This window comes from Eurypyga helias, unplaced genomic scaffold, assembly GCF_000690775.1.
Source record: "Eurypyga helias isolate BGI_N326 unplaced genomic scaffold, ASM69077v1 scaffold16488, whole genome shotgun sequence".
Lineage (NCBI taxonomy): Eukaryota > Metazoa > Chordata > Aves > Eurypygiformes > Eurypygidae > Eurypyga > Eurypyga helias.
The window spans coordinates 6,693-29,698 of NW_010266485.1; the positions used below are offsets into that span (position 1 = coordinate 6,693).

Sequence of the window (23,006 nt, forward strand, 5' to 3'; positions counted from 1 at the left end):
AGCATTCACACCAAAAACTCTATTACAAGGCTGCAACAATTTTTTTAGGTGTAGTTTGTTATTTTTCACAACAAAAACTGACGACTTTCCCTATCTCTATACTGGATTTATAATTTCTTATGAAAGGACTGTAATTTTCTTTAATAGCTTTTCAAGTGTTCACTGATTTGTACAAATCTTCAACTCTGTCTGAGAATATATGCACTACCCAGAAAGAAGTATTTGGGTTTTTACTGTCTGACAGAATAGTGCAGAATCGTTAACCCGTTCCCACACCCTAAGTTTACATGTTCTCTCACCAAGAGAACGAAGGTGAACTAAAACTGCGGATAAACAGATGCATCAGCGAAGACATGAGCTTCTCCGACTCACTGCCACTTAAGAAGAATAATTCCCATGAGCTGTAGCCTCAAGCAAAATATCCCCCATGTATGAATCATACGGGCAATGCATGAATTAAACCAGTGGATGAGTTGAGTTTTAGAATGTTTGGTTCCCCTCATCTGCACCCTACCATTATCCTACTTTGCGCATTGTTACAAGGTGCTTTCACATTTAATCACTCAACAATTTAAATGGAACCTATTTCAGGGCTGATTGTTATATACTTATCTTGAGTTTACAATGGATTCAATAAACAAATGAAAGAAACAGCTGATTCTTTACCTCTGTGGACAAATCCTTCAGTCATTTGACTTGTTTGGGCTTGGGATGACTACGTATATCCCCCCTAAAAGTAAACAAATTTGCATCAAAATCAGATTGTAACAAATTATTTGGAAAGTAGTAGTTATTTAAATGGTTTCTGGGCTGCTTTGTTTTTTGGGGAATTCCTGTTGGCATTTAAATGAGAGATGCATACTCTAATAAAAGATTCCTACATTCTTCTAGTGCTCTGGAATATCATCCATATGGTTTGAGTGACTTTCAAGTGCAGAGGACAAGGATTTTTATTTGGGTAATAGCAACAAGAATGTATTTCTACCAGTCTGTGTTATGATGCAGCTATAAAACATTTGGAAAACCAGACTTACCCGAACTCATACTGTACGTACGATACAGATACTAATCTTGAGGGCATTCTGCTCGAGCTGCGGTTGGTAAGTTTTAATAGACGCCGGGTTTGAAAAGCTTGTGGTTTCTTTGAAAATACAGTTCAGGTATGATATTAACTCTGACCTTGGGCTGTGCAGAAGAGATCTCATTAATTAACTTTTTCTGAGATATCTGAACACATCCCTTTATATACATAGGCTGATTATACATAGGCCCTTTACATATGGCTGTTTCTAATGCCTTGTTCTTTTGCATCTCTACTGCTTATGTGTAAGTGAATTAACAATCTTTATAAATACAAACACTAGAGACCCCAAGGACAGAATTATGTATATACTTTTTTCTTAAAAAAAAAAAAAAGTTTTCATGCAAGGAAAGCATTACGAAAATTCTAATATTCTCTAATTTGGATCATATCTTCTGTAAAAGCTTATTGGAAAGAAAAATACTTTGGTGGTGGGGGAAATGAAATTGTGTTTCTCTTAAATAAATACTAACTTATGTTAGACCTCTAAGAGACAGAGGAGGCTTTGGAAATATACAGTAAGTCTCACTTTCCAAAAATGTCTAAATGCTCTTTAGGCCCTGTTTCAGAATGAAATTTTGACCTTAAATAATTTCAGAACATGCAAATACTTCACACATTATAGAGAAGAAGTTCCTCTCTAAGCCTGTGGCATAGAAACATTTTCACTTTTTAAAAGAACACAAGTCTTTAGGAGCAGGGGAGAAGGTAAAAGGGGCCAGAAAAAGTCATGGTTTGGGTCAGTAGTTTCAGCAATTGTGGAGAGGCTGTATGGACAGAAAGGGCAAAAGTTTTAAAGGTTTACCTCATCAAAGATAAATTCAGCATGGCTCGTCGTTCGAACAATTAATGTATGTAGACACTAAAAGGAAAATATTTGAATTAGGAAAATACAGACTGTCTGGCCTCAGTGTTCCACCTTTTAGCATTTTTCACTAGTCTTGTTTCTTTTATTAGATTATAGCCCTTGTCTTGCAAGTGCTCCCTACATCCAAACACTGTGTGACCTCTACTGCTGAATGCCAAGTTTACATATGCTATATCGGGAACACATTTGTGTGTACAGACTACAAGACACTGGAGTCGTTAAATGGCCCAGTTTACCAGAGTTTGTGTCTAGTGAGTGCTCAAAAGAAGCATAAAATTTATTTTTTCCTCTTAATAGATGGCGATTATTATATTATACTATTATTTTGGGAAGGAAAAGAATTAAATATAATGGCTTCTTCATATAAAGAGTCTGGGAAGGCCTGCCATAACCTCTCTGAACGGGTCTTACCATATAGTAATATGATAAAATCTTGTTTTAGAAGCTACTACTGGTAGTCAACTCTGACATTACTTAGAACATTTTGATCACCCTTAAGGAATCTTTTAAATCTTTATTATTTTTTATTGTTTATAATTTCCGATGCATTTACCTAATGCTTCAGAAATTAATGTAGCCATCTGGTCTGAGCAGCACCCAATTTATGATGGCCCTATCTTACCACCCAAAGCATTACTCCCACGAAGTGCCTCATTTCTATGTGTAATGAGAACGAAATTTCAGTGAAAGAGACTGCATTATGATTCTTTTCCTTCGTTACTTAACTAGACATGAGAACAGTTGGAAAACAAACTGAAAAGCGTTCATCAGAATTTGAAACTTGCAGTTGAAATGTTTGTGGGCAGAAAGTAAGACACTACTTGGGAGTAGATCAGCAGTAAACTAGCAGATGGGCGGTTGTGATGCGTTTCCAAAGTGTGATAGGGTTACATTATATTTCAGTTAAAGAACGACAATATTAGTGTAGCAATCGTACATGCAACTGAGACCCCTGAAAAATTCAATCTGCTACTTCACTGATTACACAGCAAGGAATAATTCCAGGGTTTTGGTTTTGCTGCCTGCCTTTGTTGCCTGTATAGACCTCAGAGAATAACAATCAAGAAAGTAATATCTATGCTGGTAATGAGTCATTTGATGGGTAAATGTTGTGGGTTATGAGCTACTGAACTACTCAACTTCAGTTTCTCATCACTTATTTGAGCTTTTGGTTGTCCAGATTTCAAATTCTCCTGAAAGCAGTGTCATGGTTTTGGGTCTGGTTATGACATCAGTGCTCAGACAGAGGAAAGCAGGGGACAGCTCCCCATGACTTTTTTCTTTTCTTGCCTTTTTTGTTTTATGTTATAATTTTATACTTTTGCTGAATTCGTGTTCTTTCAGGCCTGTGCTTTCCCATAATAGCAAACCAAATTCAAATGTCTGTACTAAGACTGGGTTTTGGACTAACTTCTTTTGTCTGGAGACTCGATCACAAATGAAACTAAATCTGGGCTTATTGTTGTGCACTTGAAGCATATGTTTTTTCAGTTTAGAACTGTAATTAGCCAGTTCAGCAAATGCAGTGCAGCTGACGTTCAAGATGGGATGAGGTGTGGACTATAAGCCCTCAGGTAATCTTAACTGTTCTTGGTCTTTTCTTGCATGTGAAATTTCTCAGGTTGCATTTTGGGCTGGCAAACCTCAAGACAGCAAAGAAAACCACGTTCTGTAATGCTACCAGGGAGTAAAGCACCAGCAGAAAAGTATATCACAGTAGGGCTCAGTGAACTTCCTGATACAGAACTTGGATTTACTGTAACTTTTATGGCCTTACAATATACTGAAATTCAGTCTCTAGTGAATATGCAGGAAGGCAAACTTAAATCATCATAACTTCCTTTCATTCCAGATGGTTTCTATAGGCTTCTGAGATTTACCTTCAACACAGAGTGCATTTGTAGTTTTCAAGTTTATCGTAACAATTCTTTTTGCTACTACCTTTGCAAAAGCACTGTGATTTCTTTAATGTAATGGGAATGTAGGAAAGTATATTATATCTGTTCTATAAAACCTAAGCTCCTATCCATTAGTCTTGCTAAAGGATAAAAATAAAAGGTAGGTCTAGAAAAAACACTGACCCTGGACATGCAAATCACTAGGTCTGACCTACACTGTCTCCATACTGAGGAAGAAAGCCTCGTGTCAACAGGCGGATGGGTTATGCTATGATTGTTGAAACTGGCACAGCGGAGTCGAATTTCTAACTCTCCTCTCTCTTTTTTCCCCCTTTTATTTCTCTTGTGAGAATTGTTAGTTCAGAACCATTTATTGTGGAAGTCAACCAGTTTTGATTTTTCTAAAATACCCAGCACCAGGTCAGATACCTCAAGATCTTGGGCTAAACTATGCTTCATGATATGAAATAAAATACAAAATTGCTTTGACCTTTTTTTACATTTTCACCTTCTAATTAAACCTTTGAAAGACTAATGTGATTCTCTGCAAAGTACTACCCTTTGCAGAGAGTATTATGATAATTGTATTGCGTTAGCCTGTAGTATCTTGAGGGCACTTAACTTCAGCCTGAAGCCCTATTGGATACCATAAAGATGCTCCAGAAATTTTAACTAACCACAGAGACTGCCTCTGGGTGTAGGGGTAGTTTTAGTGGTCTTGACAAAGACCACTATTTGACAAAGTCCAGATTAAATAAAAGTAGTAAAAGAAATATTGAGGCTGTCGCTAATGACTTATTATTTTTCTTTCAATTTGTCGTTCACTTATTAATGACCCTTTTTAAGATTTTAAGAGCCCACAATTGGTAGAACCAATATTTTAAAGCTTTTTATTTAAAAAAAAAAAGGGGGGGGGAGTGGGGTGGGCAATATTTCCATTTATAGCTTTCTGATTATCCAGGAATGAAGCCTTAGTTTTTTTGTTCTGTGGGGTTTTCTTGATTGTGTTGTGTTGTGGCTGTTGCTTTTCATTTTGGCAGAGAGTATTCTGACTGTAGAGTTTGTTTATGAATGTTTCTGAAAAAATAGGGTGAAATTAAACAACATAGAGATTTTTTTAATCCATATTTCTGCATGATTTGTAAACATGCAACACTTTCTATTTTAAAAATCCCCATTAAGCGACGTCTAGAAGTACCCAAGATTGGAATATAGGAACTCCTGGAAAGGGGAATGTGATGCTGTCTTTTCTGACACGCAGTAAACTTCAACAGTAGTTTCTCTTTTTTCTCTCCAGTTGGCAAACAAACGCACGCGGTGTGAAATGCACTCGGACTTCAGTATTATCAAGGGGATTGCTACCAAGTCACGCATTTCGTGACGTGCCCTTGTAAGCGTGCTGCTCTTCGGTTACAGTTTAATAGTCCAATCAAATGAGCTGCAAGTCACATTGGAATTTTTTCTCTACCTACTCCTGAGATCAGAATCTGAGGGTAGAGACACTTCCACACGATAAGGAGAGAATGAGGGGAGGCGAATCACTGCATTACTTCCTTCGTGTTATTTTTGGATATGACTAGTATTCCTCCCCTTACACACACCCTCTCCTTCCCCCAGCCCCCATCTCCCACACGCATTGCAAGCTCATACAAACACTCTCCCGTACTCTGAAGCAAAAGCAAGAGCAACGCTTGGACTGAAGCCAGAGGGTCATCACTCTGCTTCCTCATTGCCAGCAGGCTTTGTTCTTTGGAATCAGCCAGAACCAGGGAGAACGTCTTCACTGCTGAGCGCGAGTGGCTGGAATTTGGCAACTCAGCTGTCTATTAATTTTTTCTCTGCTTTTCTGCAAACTAGGCTGAATCTAGAGCAGCAAAGCTGAGAGCCGGGAATAGTTCAGAAATAAAGGATCCAGAGACCATCAGCTATACTTTTCTTTGCGGGGGCTTCAGTTCCACAACGGTAAGTGCCAGCATTCCATGTTTATAAAGATTCAAGAAACATTAAGGTGCTTTAGCTGTTTTACTACAATAGGGGAAGGGAAAAAAGTATGTGAGTGAATCATACAGTGTGTGCTCAGCTATAGTGGTCTGGGAACAGTGCCTAGCAGTAAAAATGTTCCTCATTTCTCCCTTTCCAAAAAGCACTATAAGAATGTATATATTTTAGCAAAATTCTTAAATACCTGTACTGTTCCGGAAAGCTTTCCAAATGGTTTCATTGTTGGGTTTTCTGCAAATCTGTTTTGGTTTGAACTGTGTGTAGTATGAAGTAACTTTAACTAGCAGAGTAACCTATTTAAGTGCGAGGGCTGAACCTGGAAAGGAAAGATCTTCCATCACAGAGGTTACAAACAGAATTAAAGTTCAGGAGCATGGGGGAGTGAAAAGGGATGAGATGCTTCCTAATACTGTTTGCGCTAAAGGAACCCAAAATAGACTGGTTTTAAACGACTGGCATTAATTCGGAGCACACACCCCCTCACTACCCTCCCCAGCATTAGGAGCCAAGTGAATCTGGTTTTAAAACCAGAAAGCTTCTAGGATCTGCTACTGTTCCAGGGCATGCAAGTGAAAGCTGATCTGCAGTGGAACAGAGAGCAAGCTTGGGTAAATGACTTTGAGAGAGGACAGGAGTTGCAAAAAACACCCTTGATTTTCTTCCAATAAGCAAAATTATTTAGCTGTTCTTGCTTTATGAAACACAGCTGCCTTTTAAGTTTACCAGCGGGATGGATAGCTTTGTTACAGGACCTTTTTTTTTTTTTTTTCATCTCCCTCGCACGTCTTTAGGAAAAGTTTTAGGATGATCAGCACAGTGGCAGGTTAATCCAAATGCTTTGCTTTCAGAAATGCCATCTAGCTGTCAAAGGAAATTCTCTGCAGGGACCCGTTTGTTTTAAAGCTGCTGAGGAACATTGCTATCAGCATGCTGTTATGTCTTTCTACACAGGTTATCCCAGTAAAGTGACAAATAAACTTTGTCATCCAAGTTCAACTCTAAAAAATTTTATTAAGGGGGGGAAGACCAGTTGTTTGAATGTACTTTAGTAAAAATATATATATATGTACACATATATACTGGGACAATAGACCTGAAAAGAGGAAAGCTTTCCTTTCCCTTCCCTTAGCTCTGGCTCCAGATGCTATTTCCAGTAGTTTTTCCAATATTTTATGTTGACAAGAGGAGTGGTCCCTTCCCCCTCCCCCTTATTAACTGCTGGTTATGAGGGATTTGTGGAGGTGAATCCAGTCACGTGAAAAAAGATGCTGAATAAGCAAATGGGTGGTTGTGCAAATTACAGCAGGCACGGTCCGGTTGTTTGAGGTCTGTAAGTTGGCTTTTTCTAATTCAGAAACATGTAACCCGAGCTCTCCCATTCTGACATTCACCCTGCGCCTGGAAGAACATTCTGCCTGCTGTGGCAATTGGTAAAAATGACCGGCTGAATTCTGTTTACTATGGAATGACGGAAAAAGTGCTCAGCACAGGATAGCGTGCAATATGTCGGGATGCTGGGGATGCTTAGCACACATTTCGTTTGCCGTGTACTAAGGCGCTTCTTTCTGTAGCAGTTACTAGCTCTATTTCTGGCAAGTTATTCACTGAACTGGAATTGCACACTACAGCTAGCAAAGATTCTTTTTCAGAGCTAAAAATGGAATGGTGCTTTCCTGAGCTGGGCTCCCCCCTGCCGATGGCACCATGTCAGGTTGCCTCAGCAGCTGCTTTCAGTTTCACAATTTACATGGGTGCTATAATGACATTTTTTTTCTCATTGATGTGGTGGAAAAATCTGACGTCTTTATGCTGTTTTTCCTACTTTGATACGTTAAAGCGTATTTTCTACTGACTGTGAGGTTTGGCAATGAGTATTGAGTAAAGAGGCCTGTACTTAAAGCCTTGGATTCCAACATCCATGAAGTATGCGAAGGTTAATGACTGAATCCAAACGTCTTGGCTCTGGCCTATTCCTGGTTTAAATGCACATTGCTTTGGCCATATGTTTAAATTGTTTTTTGAGGTGATTAAGGCTGAAAAATCTTTCAGACTGCAGACAGACTTTTAAAGAGGAAGTGGCATTTAAGCATCTTAGAGTGAGTTAAGTAAAGCTTGCTCATTTGCTGTTTAAACTTGACTTTTAGGAGCCCCCAAGGAATCACATTCCCCTTCCTCTTTTATAACTTTAGAAGTAAGCAGTGCTTTGGAACGCGTTCTGCAATGGGCTGAGAAAGTTACGGTGCTTTGTCTTCGTCGCTCCTACTTGCCGTGGAGAGTGGGGGAGGCTAGCAGCACGCACCCAAGCACCCTCGGTACCTCAAAGGGGTTTTTTGATCCGAAGTGACCTGCCTATAAGCTTTTAACAACGCGCCATATACAGACTCACGCGTGCAACAAATTGTGGTGGCCCGCGGTAAGAAATACTGCAGTGCAGCGTAAGGGGATGCACGGGTTGTTACCGAAATCATGGTTATTCTGCTTTTTTTAATTGGTCGACTTCCCCGAGTCTGGCTAGCTTAATGGATTTAAGTACAATTCCACATGCATCTGCCAGCTGCTTGTGGTATCGCTGTTCGCTTCGGCAAGAAAAGCTGTTCGTTGGCTGTGTTGGCTCACTGGTTTGTGACACGCAGCACCGATTTATTAGGCAGTATTCGCCTTTTTTTTTTTTTCTTTTTCCCTTGAATGATTGAACTGTGATGTCACATTTAGTCTTGGCTTTAACCTTTTAAAGAACTTTTTTTTTTGCTGCAGACTATTCCCTTAACACTGGGGAAGTGGGAAATGTCCCAGTGTTCACTGCAGAGCAACTCTGTCTACCCCAGCACATTCCAGGGCCACCGAATCATTTGTGGTGAGAGTGATTCAGATCTGGGTAGGATGATTTAAAAGAGAGGTTATGGGCATACTGCAGTTGTGCATTTAAGAAAATACAGAGAGTTTTTTACTGCCTGATTGAGACCACATGGCTCCAACTTTGACTTTTTTTTCATGTGGAAATTGTTGGCTGGAAGTACTCAAACGACTTTTTTGCTTTTTAATTAACTAGAGGCTGAGTTGGGATCATAGCATTTAATGGTAAGGTCAAGGTTAAAGCAAATAGTTTTTAATGTTCTTTTGAATAAGAGGAGAAATGGCTTCTTTGAATATTTTGCACAGAACACAAACATGCCTCTCAAATGAGAGCAAATGTATCTCAGGAATTCTTTTGGACATTACAGGGTAATTGGTGACCTGATTTGAGAGGGAGAAGGATAGAGATAAGGGAAGATCCCCTGTCATAAAGCACAGTAAATATGTTCTGTTCCAAATATGTTATGGAAAGTATAAAAGTAAAAAGAAAGGACAATGACCTTTTTTGATTGTATGCAGTTTAATTGCTTACTCTCAAACTTAGCGTTTTGGGTTGCTCATAAGAGGAGTGAAAAGGTTATATTATTAAACTTTTTATTAAGCTGTTACAGTTATCTAGAACAAAGTATATCCCTAATATGAAGGATGAGATTGTAATAATTCTAGGCACTCTCTAGTATTATACTCCTTTTATGCATACTGTTTATTCTGGAATAGATACTCCTAATCAAATCTTGTTCTTCCCTCAGTACTCTCATAGTTCTTTCCTCTCAATTATATCCTTTCTCCCACAAACTGATATATAGCACTTCATATAAGAATTTTATCCAAATCTCCTTCAAATGTACTAGATAGTTGATTTTTTTTATATGTATTCTTTCTAAATGGGGTTTCAAATTTAGAAAACAGATCAAAAGTTACAGCATTGAAACACACTGTTTATTCTTGTCTCTGGTTAGAAGATGAAGGAAAGATGAGGAACAATTCCTACAGTAGTTCTGCATACATGGTAATTTATCTAGAAATAATATATAGGTATTATTCTGTAACATTAAATCCTATAAACAACACTTACAAGCTTTTTTCTGTCTTTAAGTATTGAGGTAGTAAATTTAGCTAGCAAAAACCGGAAAAAAAGAAGATAATAATTGGTTGTATATCTGTGTATAGCCTTTGGAACTCTTTTCTTGCTCAGCATTACTTCTCTCACTACTTTCCAGGACACATGTGAACTTTGTTCTTAACTTAAAGAAAAGGATAAAAGCTAAAAAAAAGAAAAAAATCCCAACCTTTAACCTGGGTTCACAAATCACTGAGTTAATTTCTGCCTCAGATAAACTACAGTGTAAATGTTTAAAAGTTATTTGCAGTTTTTTTGAAACTTTGCAGTGCAGAATGCAAGTGGGAAAGCTATTAGTATTTCTGAATAACTGCTGTGAGAATTAATCAGAGGTCAAAACGTGTGTTACAGCACCGTGACATTCCTGTCTCTGATTTGTTCATGTGCTGTGTCAACGTTCAGTTTCTGTGCTAACGCGTATGAAATATATAGAACCAACCTGAACTGGTTTTATAGGAGACAGTCCCAATTGTAGCGTGGGCAGAGCAGTACAGTTTTGCTACCAAAAAAAATAAAAAAGGTAGCATGGCCTTTATATTGCCCAGTCTTAAAAGATACATCTTTTGCCTCCAGTCTGACAAATTCCAGTGCTGCTCAGTGCTTTACAGATTGTCGCAGGGGTGGCACGGTTCTGCTGCTCAGGATAGGTGAGGATATATCTGTGTCTTCATACAAAGACCAGAACATTCTGTTCTTTGAGACGCCTCTAGACCAGTTTGATAGGGCTGCTGAGGTATTCATCTGTAATTGATTGGCATTCGTCATTGTTCCCAAACTAAATGACTGTGTACATAGCTTTTCTGACTGCAGTGGTGATGCAATCTGCCTTGCTCTGCTCATACATAGAACAGTTCCCCTCTCTTCAGCCAGTTTTTCAAACAGCAGAGGCGTGATGGAAAAGGGCTGGAAATAAGGATCAAGGAATTCCAGGATTTACATGGGCCACAGCAAGCATATATGAATAGTAGTCATTGCAAAAGGGAGTAGACCTCGAAGCAGTCTGGAGTGTTGAGCCTCAAGCTGTTGGATTCCTATGGACATCTTGATTTTTCCAGTAAAACCTCGGTTTGGTACTTTCCTGTGTCACTTTTCGTAATGGTGGTGAAAAACACACTTGGTACGCTTTGAGCACGGCTAGCGATGCCAGTGTTTGTTGGTAGGTGGGCAGACTCTCGGAAGTGCTGAATGTTTGGAGCAAGCAGGCACTGGCCGTAGCTGCAGATAGTGACCAAAGCACAAAGCAAGGGTATGTGCATGCTTTGGGATCATACCGTATTGACGGCTGGAAACCGTGGGTATAAGCTTGTCTGAGACTGAAACCATCGAGTGAGAGCCATGTGGTGTCTTGAAGGTAGTGAGAGTGTGTAAATGTGTTTTAACTGCTGTCTGAACAGATAACATAAGTTAATAATTATTCATTAGGTGAAGGTGACTCCTGGTTCTCAGGTCAGGCTTAGGTGGTGAATGTAATCCTCCTCTAAAGAGTGTCATTGTGGGTTTGATATTCAGAGTAATGCAGTACTTTACCCTAATGACAGGTATCTGTTTGCATAAACCAAGGCAGTCGGACAGATTTTGGCTGTAACGTGTGATTTCTGTAAACGGATGCTGCGCATAAGGATGCTGAGGAAATGGTGGCATACGTTTTGCTGCCTTGGGAGAACTGAGGCTCCAAAGACAGGCAATTTTCCGTCCCCACCCTTTCCTTCCACTTATCTGCTGTTTCAACTAGACCCTTTCACACAGCACCCTCTCAGTCTGTGCTACGACACCACAGATGTTATCTGGGAGTCCAAAGTCTTGAATCTTATTTTCGCTCTTTTAATGGGTAGCTTTTTGCTATGTCTGTAATTGTATTACCCCTGAGGTAGGCTATAAGGAAATAGCATGCCAAAGAAAAGTACAGTTACTTGTAAAGATGACAGCTGTTACATAGAGATAAACCCCCTCTTTTTTTTTTTTTTCCCAGCAACAACTGTGAAAAATGTCTTTGAGAACACTACATTACGAATCGGAACCGGTATAATCAGTATTGCTGATGTCTTGTTTTGCGAGTTAATGTTGGAAAGTAATTCAGAAAACGTCCAGTTTCAGTCCAGATCCGTCAGCTTAGAAACTATTTCACATGTTGCAAACGTGGGTTTGCAAAGTGCCTGAAGTTTTCTGGCTCTTCTGGATATTAAGCTATTATTGACAGTTATTTTTTAGATTGTTGCTGTATTTCCATTATTATACAGGTGACTGCAGATCTAGCTTTTGTAATTTCCGTTCCTGAATTTATCTTTAAATAGTTTTCTCAAAGTTTTCCAGTTGTCCTCACATAAAGAAAGTAGTCAGTGTCACTGAGTCTGAATTACAAATTAAAGAATGCATGAAGATAGAAAGAATTAGCTGGATGGATGGATGGAGGTGACTTCATATTTGCATACTTGCATATTTGGCAAAGACTGCATCCATACGTTAAGGACAAAATTTGAGCAAAATCTCATCTAGTCCAGCAAATGTTGCAGATGCAAATAAAAAAGTTTATTCAGCCACAATAATGCAGATTACTGTCTTCTGTAGGCAGCATTTAATTGTGCCTATAAAAAGCACGGTGATTGCTCTAATCTGTGTCAGAGTTGATCTAACAACTTTCATAACTTCACCAAGATGTCAGCCAGTTTTGAAGGTAAACCTACAGGTTCCACAGTTGCTGCTTCCGTGGTTTAGACTACACACCCTGGCTGGAGTTTCCTTTTTACTCATTGTTCATTTGCAAGTTACTACGGTTTCATGACTGAATGTCGGGGGGGTTTCTGTGAACTGGTGATTGGTCTAAAATACTTCTCCGCTGCTTTCCCTTTTTAAGTATTAGGGGTTCGAGAAGAAATATTACTGCTTCATCTGACATGTGTGTCGCCAGCCATGAACTTGCCACTAACTAATTCACCGCAATCATATTAAAACCAATCTGCAAAGAATTTATCTGCATAAATGCAACGTTACCCTCTTAACTTCCCATCTTCACTTTTAACTCTTTACACTCCTTCCCTCGAAATTCGAAATGTTATTCCCCTGGAAGGTTATGCCTGGCAGTTCTGAAAGAGGTTGCCCTCCCTGTGTTGGCAAAACAGTGACGGCATGCCAACTCAAGATCTGGTTCTGGTGAGAGGAGTATACAGTTATAATGGGCAGCTAAGAGCGGCGTTTCGGGTGCAGATGATCTGCATTCCATTTCAGCTAGACAAGCAGCCGTGTTAATCCTACAAATTACAGTAGCATAGGTGCAGTTATTCAGTGTACACACTGGAAACTTCGGTACATAACTGCCCTCAGGGTTAATGGAAGGCGGGCATGTAAAATTCTTTTGCAACAACAGGCAAGCAGACCCCTAAGAATGAAACTTCATTGCCATGCAGTGCTGCACAATAACTTCCATCAGTCTCTTTGTTCCGATCTGCTAGCTTTTTGAAAGGTTAAATAATAGTTTTATGGCTAACTACATCTGGAAATGCAACATCAGAATCTGAATTTATTCTAGAGACCTGGTCAGTGCACGGAAGGTGGTCTTAGAGTTAAGGCAGTGGAGGCTGAGTTCTGACCTCAGGTGGTGAAGCACTGGGACAGGTTGCCCAGAGAAGCTGTGGATGCCCCATCCCTGGAAGTGTCCAAGGCCAGGCTGGATGAGGCTTGGAGCAACCTGGTCTAGTGGAAGGTGTCCCTGCCCATGGCAGAGGGGTTGGAATTGGTTGGTCTTTGAGGTCCCTTCCAACCCAAACCATTCTGTGGTTCTATGACCTGGCTCTTGCCTTTCTTGGGTGACAGTGGACAAAGGGCTTAACTTTGGTTTCTCAGTAATAAAACATATCTAATTATCTCATGTTCAATTACCGTTTCAGTGCTCAAAGCCCTACTCACTCAGCTTTTCTTTAGAGAAACATTTTTAGTGAGCTACCTCAGACGTGAGAACAGTCATTGTGCGATTGCCGACGTTCGCTGTAGATAAGTGGGAACTGTTGTCCTGAACAATTAGATCCTGTCTAGACTGTTGTTACCTGGTGGTCCAATGCCATGTACTAGGCACTCTGGAAAACTGCAGTGACTCTTCTTACTGAAAATACACGTGAGGGTATGCCTACCCCAAGAGAATGGGAAACATGGATGAGGGGAGGGAGTGGTGGAATAAAACAAGGTTATTATCTCTTTTTGAGAAGAGATAATAACCTTTTGTATTAAACAAATCAGCAGATAAATCAATTTCTGCTGGCATAACTACAGAGACAAGTAGAAGGGGACTGCTTGACTTACTGACAAATGGATTAAAGGAACAATCTGAAATACAGATAATGTCTACCACACTTTGACTTCGGGGTAAGAACTTCCAGACCCAAGAAGGAAGTTGTACAAAACCAGTCAATATAATTACCTGTCAGAAAGAAAGAGTTATTACTCAACATCTGGCATTTCATGCCCTAAAACTATAGGGGCTCCTATGTAGTAGCTAGTTAAATGCAACAAGTGCGTGTTTCAGGTGCTGGGTTTTTTCTTGTGTTCAGCGCTGAATTCTGTATAGTGTTTCACAGTTCTATGATAATCCTCTAAAAGCATAAAACTCTGAAAGTGTGGAAAATTAAGTGTTATATCTGATAATTATTCAAACCGGAATTGCATTAAACGATTAATGAAAGCATCTGCAATAATATTAGGGACAGAAGTGCAGAGTCAGCTATGTCCAGTCTTACGTGACTTGTATTTCCTCATTTTTCACATTTATAAACTGTTCCATCTTTGTGCTTTTATACATGGAAACAGCTTCCATGGTTTTTGGCATTGGAGGAAAGCTATTGCCTATATTGCACTGGAGATTGAAATGTAGAAGAAACTTCAAAAAAACCCCAAACTTCCAGCGAAATATGAAACACAAAAAGACAAAATGAGAAGGTTACATACTCTGGCTGTTTTAATTTGAATTTGTACTTTGCTTCATTCTTCCTCTCGCTTATTTCTCATAGGACCTACTGATTTTAGCCTAAAGTCTTCTGAAATACAGGTAAATGCACCGCAAAACTACCATATGAACATTCTTTTCTGTATCTACAGTTCTGCTTCTTGGCTTCTGTTTTGTTTTTACTAACCCATTATGGAGAATTGCATTTGTAGATACGTCAGAAGGCCAATGAATTTTCCTTTTTAATGCATTTTAAATAATATTGCAAATTGCAGAATTGCAGGCCAGATTATGATCCTTTAGTATTCACAGGTTTTGGGGTGGTTTTTTTCCTGGTTTACTTTTCTTCTAAACTCTGAAACATGGAGAGTTTACAGGTGCTTTTACTACTGTATTTATGAAACAACCAACCATTTTCCAAACTTAAGTGGTGTCATCTGGAGACTAAGAACAAGTGGAGATTTGCAACTATTTAATTATTTTGCTATATCTCGTATTTAAAGACATTAAAAAAACATATGTACATATATAATATGTGTGTGTATATATATATATAACTGTTGCTTTATTGCAGCTTGTTGCTATTTCCAACTCAATGTCTTTTTTTCCCTGATATTTGCACGCTTTTGTAATTGAATTTTGGGGTGTTACATCTGAGGAAAATAGTTTTAAGTGAAAGGAAGAGATTTTTCAGTCATGACCTTTAACAGCTTAGCCTCCTGAAGTTGAAGATGTTTTGCTGTGAGGTAGTATTGGCTTTGTTCTGAAGGAAATTTATTTCAATTTCAACACATAGTAAGAGCTCGGAAAAAATTACATCTTGTCAGGCGCAGCCATCCAAGTTACTGAGTGATGGCTTTCACTGGTGAAATAGAGAGCTGTAATTATAGTGGAGTAAACAGTTCTTTGACTCTTCAGATGTGCCAGAAGGTGCCTACTCTGACTTTTGAGGAGAGTAAGTAGTTTTCCCTTTGATTATTCTGATTTATCCTTCTTTACTCAGGTAGATGAACATGAAAACACAATTTCTAAATGTATAGGCCCGAATTCACTAATGATGGAAGTTACTCAATGACATGAGAAGGCACTGTTATTTTTAAATAACTAGCTGTATCTGTGGAAAATAACCAACATGTTTGTTGTAAGAGATGGCTTGCAGCTTGCAATACATAACTGGTCCTTAAATTGCACACTATCTTCCCTCTTTCTTGATCTGATGATTATCCACATAAAGGAATAAATGGACTTACTTATCCATATCTGCTTGGCAGTTAAATTGCTGCTTCTCAAAGTGACACATTTTTAGCAAAATCTTGTGCCCAGTTATGGGGGGGTGGGGTGGAAAAGGTTACATGTCATAAATGTACCCATGGGGCTTTGAATCCAGTTGCTAGCTGCTTTTCATTGTTCTTCTATTAAATATTTAGATATTTTCCTTATAATGAGAGTTCTAAAAAAATTAGTGAATCTATTCAGTTTTTAAAAATGTTAGTCCTGCAAGGAGTAGGCAGTAATGAACATCACCGTAACCTCCTACGCAGCCTGTTACGGCAGCGGTGTTTGTTAATCACCAATAAATGTCTTTGGGTAACATATCCAAATACATCATACTGCAGGTACCTGTTTCTATATGATAGATTATCTTTAGTTTCCATAAAGAAAACAACAGCATTAAACTTCTTCACTATAGGTGTGGAATGTAATTAAGTTTTATTGTTTCAATCTCATCACATCCTGCATATTCTTACACACGTACAAGAATGCAGGATTAAGAGAGCGTTGTGCAGTTGACAACAATGAAATGTTATTCAATTCCAATATTTTTGCTTTATTAACTCATTCTTTTCTACAGTTTTTCATAGTACATAGTCAAATCATGATTTTAAAAAAACCTATTTATTTAATTAAATTACTGTTTATGCTTCTCTCGCACCAAGACCACATCTTTAAGATTCTCAAAAAAAAGAAAGGATGCATCTAAACAAAGCTGTAAGCATTCCTTAAAACAAACAAAAAAACCCACACAAAACAAACAAATAAACAAAAAACACACCAAAAAACCCACAAACAACAACAACCACCCCCCTACACACCCACAACCCCAAAAAAACCCACCACCAAGCAAACAAGCAAAAAACCCTCTATTTGTATTTCAGGACAAATTTGTCCTGAACCTTAAATTCAACAGGCAGTTACCAAGAGACGTAGTCACCATTGCCTTTTCTCATTTAGCTCATATCATAATGTGCACAGTTGGTTTGAGTAGTGTGTTCCATTAAAAATATCTTGTAAGAAAAAGCTGAGGTAAAGCAGGTGGACCTTAGAAAATAGGAGGAGGTAACCTCAGGGGTAAATTTGTAGCAGAAGAAGTAAATTTCAGTAGGTTCAGTAACTTCAGAAAAATACGTTGTGGCAAACATTCTGCTTGTGCCTGGGCCTAATTTAGCAATTGGAAAGTTGAAGTCATTGGCATGAATTTTAGCACTGCCAGAGAAATGCAAAATAGGCAAAGGTAGCTGACGAGCAAATGATTTAAAATTCTCTTAATCTAAAGAGTTAAAGTGTTCTCTAAAACATTTGATGTATGGCACGTTCCACAATTAGAAATCTTTGCTTTGCTCAGTGTTACATTTAATTTTCATACTTTTTAGCATCAATTTTGTGTTTTCCTATGTGACTATAGCATTCAGCTAATTAAAAGCCTCCATCAAAAATATATTTTTAAAAGCTTCTACGCTTACAAGCTATAAAGTGAGGCCAACAATTGCAAGGATGGAGACAGGATACAACCTTTAAAAAAAAATTAAGAACTTTTAAACTACTTCTGTGATTTTAGCACAGAACAATTGGTTTTTAACCAAGTTTGGCAATACTGTTTGTCTTTTGTAATTAGCTGCCCACAGCTATGTAAGGTTGTGGATCACTGCGGTACCCAGAGAGAATGATATCAGCTACAGTCTGAGTATCTCGTCTGGAGCTGTCAAAAGCTCAAGCTAACTGTATTTCCCCAGCCAAAATGCTGAAGCAGAGCAGAATCCTTGTCCCAGAGGTAAGGCGGACAGAAAGAGGCTTGGAAAACCTATACAAGAGTGCAGGGAAGGAATTTTCCTAGGGACAGGAATAAGCTATAATATGATTTTTGGAGTAACTGCAGCCAGTGAGAAGCCACTGCTCACTGCTCTTAGGAGCTTTGTAGCCCATGACTCGGCTGGTCACATCTGCTACCTTCTGTCCCCCCTCCTCTTTGCACCCTTGCACGGAGCGTGACGCAAAGCTTGACTTCAGAGGGAGCAGAATTAACTTGTAGGCTGAAAGAAGGCTGAAATGTTGACCACTGTCTTGAAAATACAGCCATTTTGGTATTCTTTTGCCTTTGTTTTTACACTTCGAGAAAGCACATTTTGTCCCCAAATACCACGCTGCGTAATTTACTCAGCTGGATCTGAAGTCGTCGTTGAGATTTGTGAGAGCTGGGAGAACGCTGCAACACCTGAAAAGTCATTTTAATCCTGAACAAGTATATAATGTACACTGTTTATAACGTAACACACCTTCTGTTATAGCTTCTGTGGTTTTCATTCTATAGAGCTATTTTTTAATTGCTTAACTAGTTTGGGCAAAGCATCAGATTCTATATTCAGATCATTTTCTTTTAGGCTGGAGCCCCTCTGCCATGGGGACAGGCTGGGAGAGTTGGGGTGTTCAGCCTGGAGAAGGGAAGGCTCTGGGGAGACCTTATAGCACCTTCCAGTGCCTGAAGGGGCTACAAGGAAGCTGGGGGGGACTTTTTACAAGGGCCGGTAGTGACAGGACAAGGGGTAACGGGGTTAAATTGAAAGTGGGGAGGGTTAGATTGGACATCAGGAAGGAATTCTTCCTGGAGCGGGTGGGGAGGCACTGGGACAGGTTGCCCAGAGAAGCTGGGGATGCCCCATCCCTGGGAGTGTCCAAGGCCAGGCTGGATGAGGCTTGGAGCAACCTGGTCTAGTGGAAGGTGTCCCTGTCCATGGCAGGGGGATTGGAACTGGATGGTCTTTAAGGTCCCTTCCAATCCAAACCGTTCTGCGATTCTATGATTTAAGATTAAAAAATATAAATATTTCAAGTATGTATGTTGCTATCAGTAAGTCTTTTATGAATTGCCTATACAAATATTTGCAAAAAAAATGTTATGTACCAAAAAAGTTTACAAAATGTTACGTAACTTACAAAATTTCCAAAAATTTTATGCAAGGCATAAAAATATTGCATGGCAAGTTGCACAAAAACTGAGCAGTGTGCAAAAAACGTAAGCATCTAAATCACGTGGTTGCTGCAGCGTACTCTAAATCTTACACGGCGAAGTCGATTTATCTTAAAAATCAAGTTAAACACGTTAAGTGTCAATGTTTTACAGTCTGGAAGTGTTGGACTGCTCAGCGTGAACGGAGGAAAAACCAAAATGGAAGTACGCAGTATTGTGGTGGAAACACTGATGGTGCAGGAACATCAAAGTATTTCATTTTAACTTTTCTTGCTGGGCATACTTAACACCGCTAAGGTTGAAATCACTTTCTAATTTACAACTTATCTCTCTGCACTTTTTTGTAGTGACCAGAGTTCCCTATTGTAATTCCTCCCCAAGGCTCTACCTGAAAGTTTCACTTCAGCTGCCCTTTTACTTTAACTGTTAGGAGTGTGCAGACAGGAAATCCTCCCTGTTCCGCAGTGACCCTCAAAAAGCAGATTTCCAGCAGGACTGTGCATTAGAGGGAACCTTGAACTGTCTTCCTTAAAGCCCTAGTGCTTGTTCAGTCAGTGCACTGTTCAACACTCCTTATATTCTGTTCCCAGGCATTCCAACCCCATGTGCCCCTAGGCATTTCCATGTGTGGAGGGTTGGGAGGACGTAGTGATGAAGACAGACGATATTGTGTGCCCTGCTACTTGTCCTTGTGCCTGAACTCCTGCTCACCTGGCATCCGACTGTCCTTTTTGGTTTGCTGCTCTAGTTTTGCTGTCGGACAGTAATGTAGTCAGTGGAAAAGCCAAAGAGGCTTTGAAGCATGAAAGGAGAAGTATCTTAGCCGTTGTTCCCCTGCTCCCAAAATACCTCTGGTTTGCTTCATTTGGAGGATCAACTTTCCAGTCTAGTGACCGTGTTTCAGTGTCTGCATTAAACACGTAATTGCTATCGTTTTCACATAAAGTGGATACGGTGTAGGAAAACCTGCTCATGGCTGGAGAAAATTACCGGGAGGCGAATAGCGGTACAGTGAAAATGCAGGCAGGATGGGAAACGGGGGGAAGAGAATGGAGAAGAAAGTAGGAAAGAGCAGAGAAATTCAGTGTAATTTGAAATTTGGCAAGATAACGCCTCATAAAATGAATTCCAGTTATAGAAACTGGATACCCCTTTGGTTGGGTTGTTGGGTTTGGTTTGGTTTTTTTGCCAGCCTTTACCTGACATCATTACGGGAGCTTCCGTTCTCCTTCAAGGGGACACTTCTCTACAGATGTGCATGGACACTAGCGTGGCTACCAGGAGCACACCCGGGATGCAAGTGTGAGATGTCATTCTGCAGACTGACACGGACACACATATGCAAAACCTTTTGTTGGTCTCTCTGCCCGTTTTGTTTCTAGCTGTCCGCTTTATACAATATTGACAACCTGCAACCAAGGGATAGGGAAAGGAGTAGACCATTTTTGTACCTTTTGGTATCCAGAACCTGTGAAACAGATGAAGCTTTGTACGGATGTTCTCTATACAGGGAATTATCCTTTTCACAAAACATCTGCGGTGCATTTGTTCCTCTGCGTTACTCTCTGTGTCGCTTGGTTTTGGTTTGGTCCGGGGTTTTTTTGGCTCTCCAGAAGCATTATTGCCTTCTCACAGCTCGATAGTAATCCTCTTTTCCCCAAGAGGATCAGTAGGCTGGAATAGACTGGACGTGAGTTAATGCTGCCCTAGTTAGCATAAAGCTGGAATTTTCTTGTAAGACTTGATTTGTGGCTGTTCTTCTGTGTCTAGCCATGAGTCCTTCTGGTTTCTTTGGCTCAGTCTGCCTTTGATGGTGATTTGTTGCTTGTTTTGGTGATCCCTCTGCAGAAAGAGAGAATGCCTCAAAGAATCTTTTAGTCTTTGGAGCAGAAAATCCTCTTACCACGACTATTCCAAGTGTAATGGCAGTACGGCTGATGGGGCCTGTATAAGCGGTGTGCTTAATAATAGCCCGTGCTATATAAAAGATGGAAAAGTAAAATTCAGTCTGTTGGTGCAAAAAATACTTCAATTAGTTGTATTAACTGGCCCCTTTTTTAATTTCACAAACTCTCTTGAACTGAACTGATGACTACCAAGTTATTGCAGGATAAGCATTTCGATTATTTTCTAATTCACTTAGTTTCAATGTAATCTCAAAACCAAATTCATGTTAATTAATTCTCACCTTCTGTCACTGTGTAGGTGGACAACAACAACAAAAATATAATTAGAAAAGGAAAGAAAATATAGTAAGCCTATTCCCATATTTTTCATTTCAAATAACTCTGCTTTTGCTCATGGCACATCTGTTTATTTTTTGGCTCTTGCCGTATCTGTTTATTTTTTGGTCTAGTGGAAGGTGTTCCTGCCCATGGCAGAGGGGTTGGAACTAGATGACCTCTGAGGTCCCTGCCAACCCAAACCATTCTGTGATGCTATGATTGTGAAGGTGAATTCTTCTTTCCACAACAAACAGTGTGGTCCAACACCAGGCCTGGTTCCCATTCCTCAAACATCACCTTAATGAGGGCTGAGGTAATTTTATCCTGAAGTGATAACTCATGTGTGTTTCTCTGTGGCAGAGAGTGTCCGATGTAGCCGGTCAGGACTCGTTCTCAGTGGTCATTGATGTGATGCCATGAGCCTCAGTCCCAACCAGGGCTGAGGAGTATCTCCCACTACTTGAGGCTGCGTGTGTCTGCGCATGAATCGAGGGGCAGTGTAGAACTTGTCCTGCCAAGAAAACAGTTTGCTTATTAAACTTCATCTGACAAAAACGATAAATGGATTTTTTTATTTTACCTTCATACGCTTATCACAATTTCTTAAACATTTTCTGAGCATGGGGTCTGGGAGACAGCAGAAAGCCATACAATTTGCATGAAACTAAACCAGGATCTATCTGAGAAAACAATTAGGCTTGGATGAGAGGTTTTCCTTTGCAGGATGTTTCTGGAAAGGAAAGAAAAATAGAACTTACGCTGAAGTGCAGCCTCATATTACAGGCTCTTGTCTGTGATATTGTCTAGAAATTGAATTAACTTCTCTCTTGTGCATATCGTTTAAAATGTAATTTAGGAAAGGCTGCACACGGAAGGTCTAGTGAGTAGAAAGAGTAGCAGAGGTCCTCACACTGGGAGAAGGGAGGACTTTTGACAAGAGAGGAAAGGAGGGGAAGCGGGGGAAGAGCAATGTTAATTTTGGCAGTCGAGCTGACAGAATAGATTTGTCTCCAAGCCCAATAGTTGTAAAAGTAGGCCAAAGGGGTCTACTGAGTAAACAAATGGGAGTTTGTTAGTTCCTTCCAAAAATGGTACTTTCTGACTGTCTGGGCACAACAGAAGACAGAAAAGGAATTTCTTAGTCTTCTAATTACAGAAGACAATTACATATGGTTTTAATGCCACTATCAACATTTTTTTTCCCCCCTTCAGGAACAAAAGATCCATTGTTCATAAAGACGGAGGGCTTGCCCACAGCTCTGGGTGCTATTAAAGGGTATTTTCTAATGTGGAGATCTATTAGGTTTCTTAACTCTGAATTCTGAAATCAGCATGAAATCTCAAGTTTTATAATCCAATATTTTCAGAAGAAAGTTTTGTCACATATTTTTTATTTCATTACATGTAGTTTACTAATAAGAAAACAGAGCAATTAAAATGAGGTGGTTAATTTCTAAAGAATCCTCATGGATGTTTATTGTGTGGTATCTGTCATCCTGTAGTGTTGCACGTGTTTCCTAGACATGTTGCGGGCTTCTGTGACTCCTTGGGGTTACTTTGGTTGTGATGAGAAAATCATCTGATAGTGACCAAAAAAAAAAAAAGTTTAATTCTGAAGTATTATGGGAATGTAACAGCAAAAATTCCCTCATAAACATGCACAAACTAAAGGAAAAATGTCAAATATTTTGGTGGCAGATTTTAAGTCTATAAAAATTATTTTGGAAAATACCATCATCTTTTAATTTGAATTTACTGTCCATACATTTCTGTGGTTATATATATAT

General features: G+C 39.4%; 1 protein-coding gene across 1 annotated transcript in view; it reads left to right on the forward strand.

Moving 5' to 3' along the window:
• Window positions 1-5,524: 5,524 nt before the first annotated feature.
• The window catches only part of LOC104513676 (palladin-like), a gene marked incomplete at its 3' end in the record, with an annotated part of 25,307 nt that continues 7,825 nt past the window's right edge, over window positions 5,525-23,006 (forward strand). Inside the window, exon 1 of the mRNA XM_010157116.1 lies at window positions 5,525-5,809. The remainder of the gene's footprint in view (window positions 5,810-23,006) is intronic.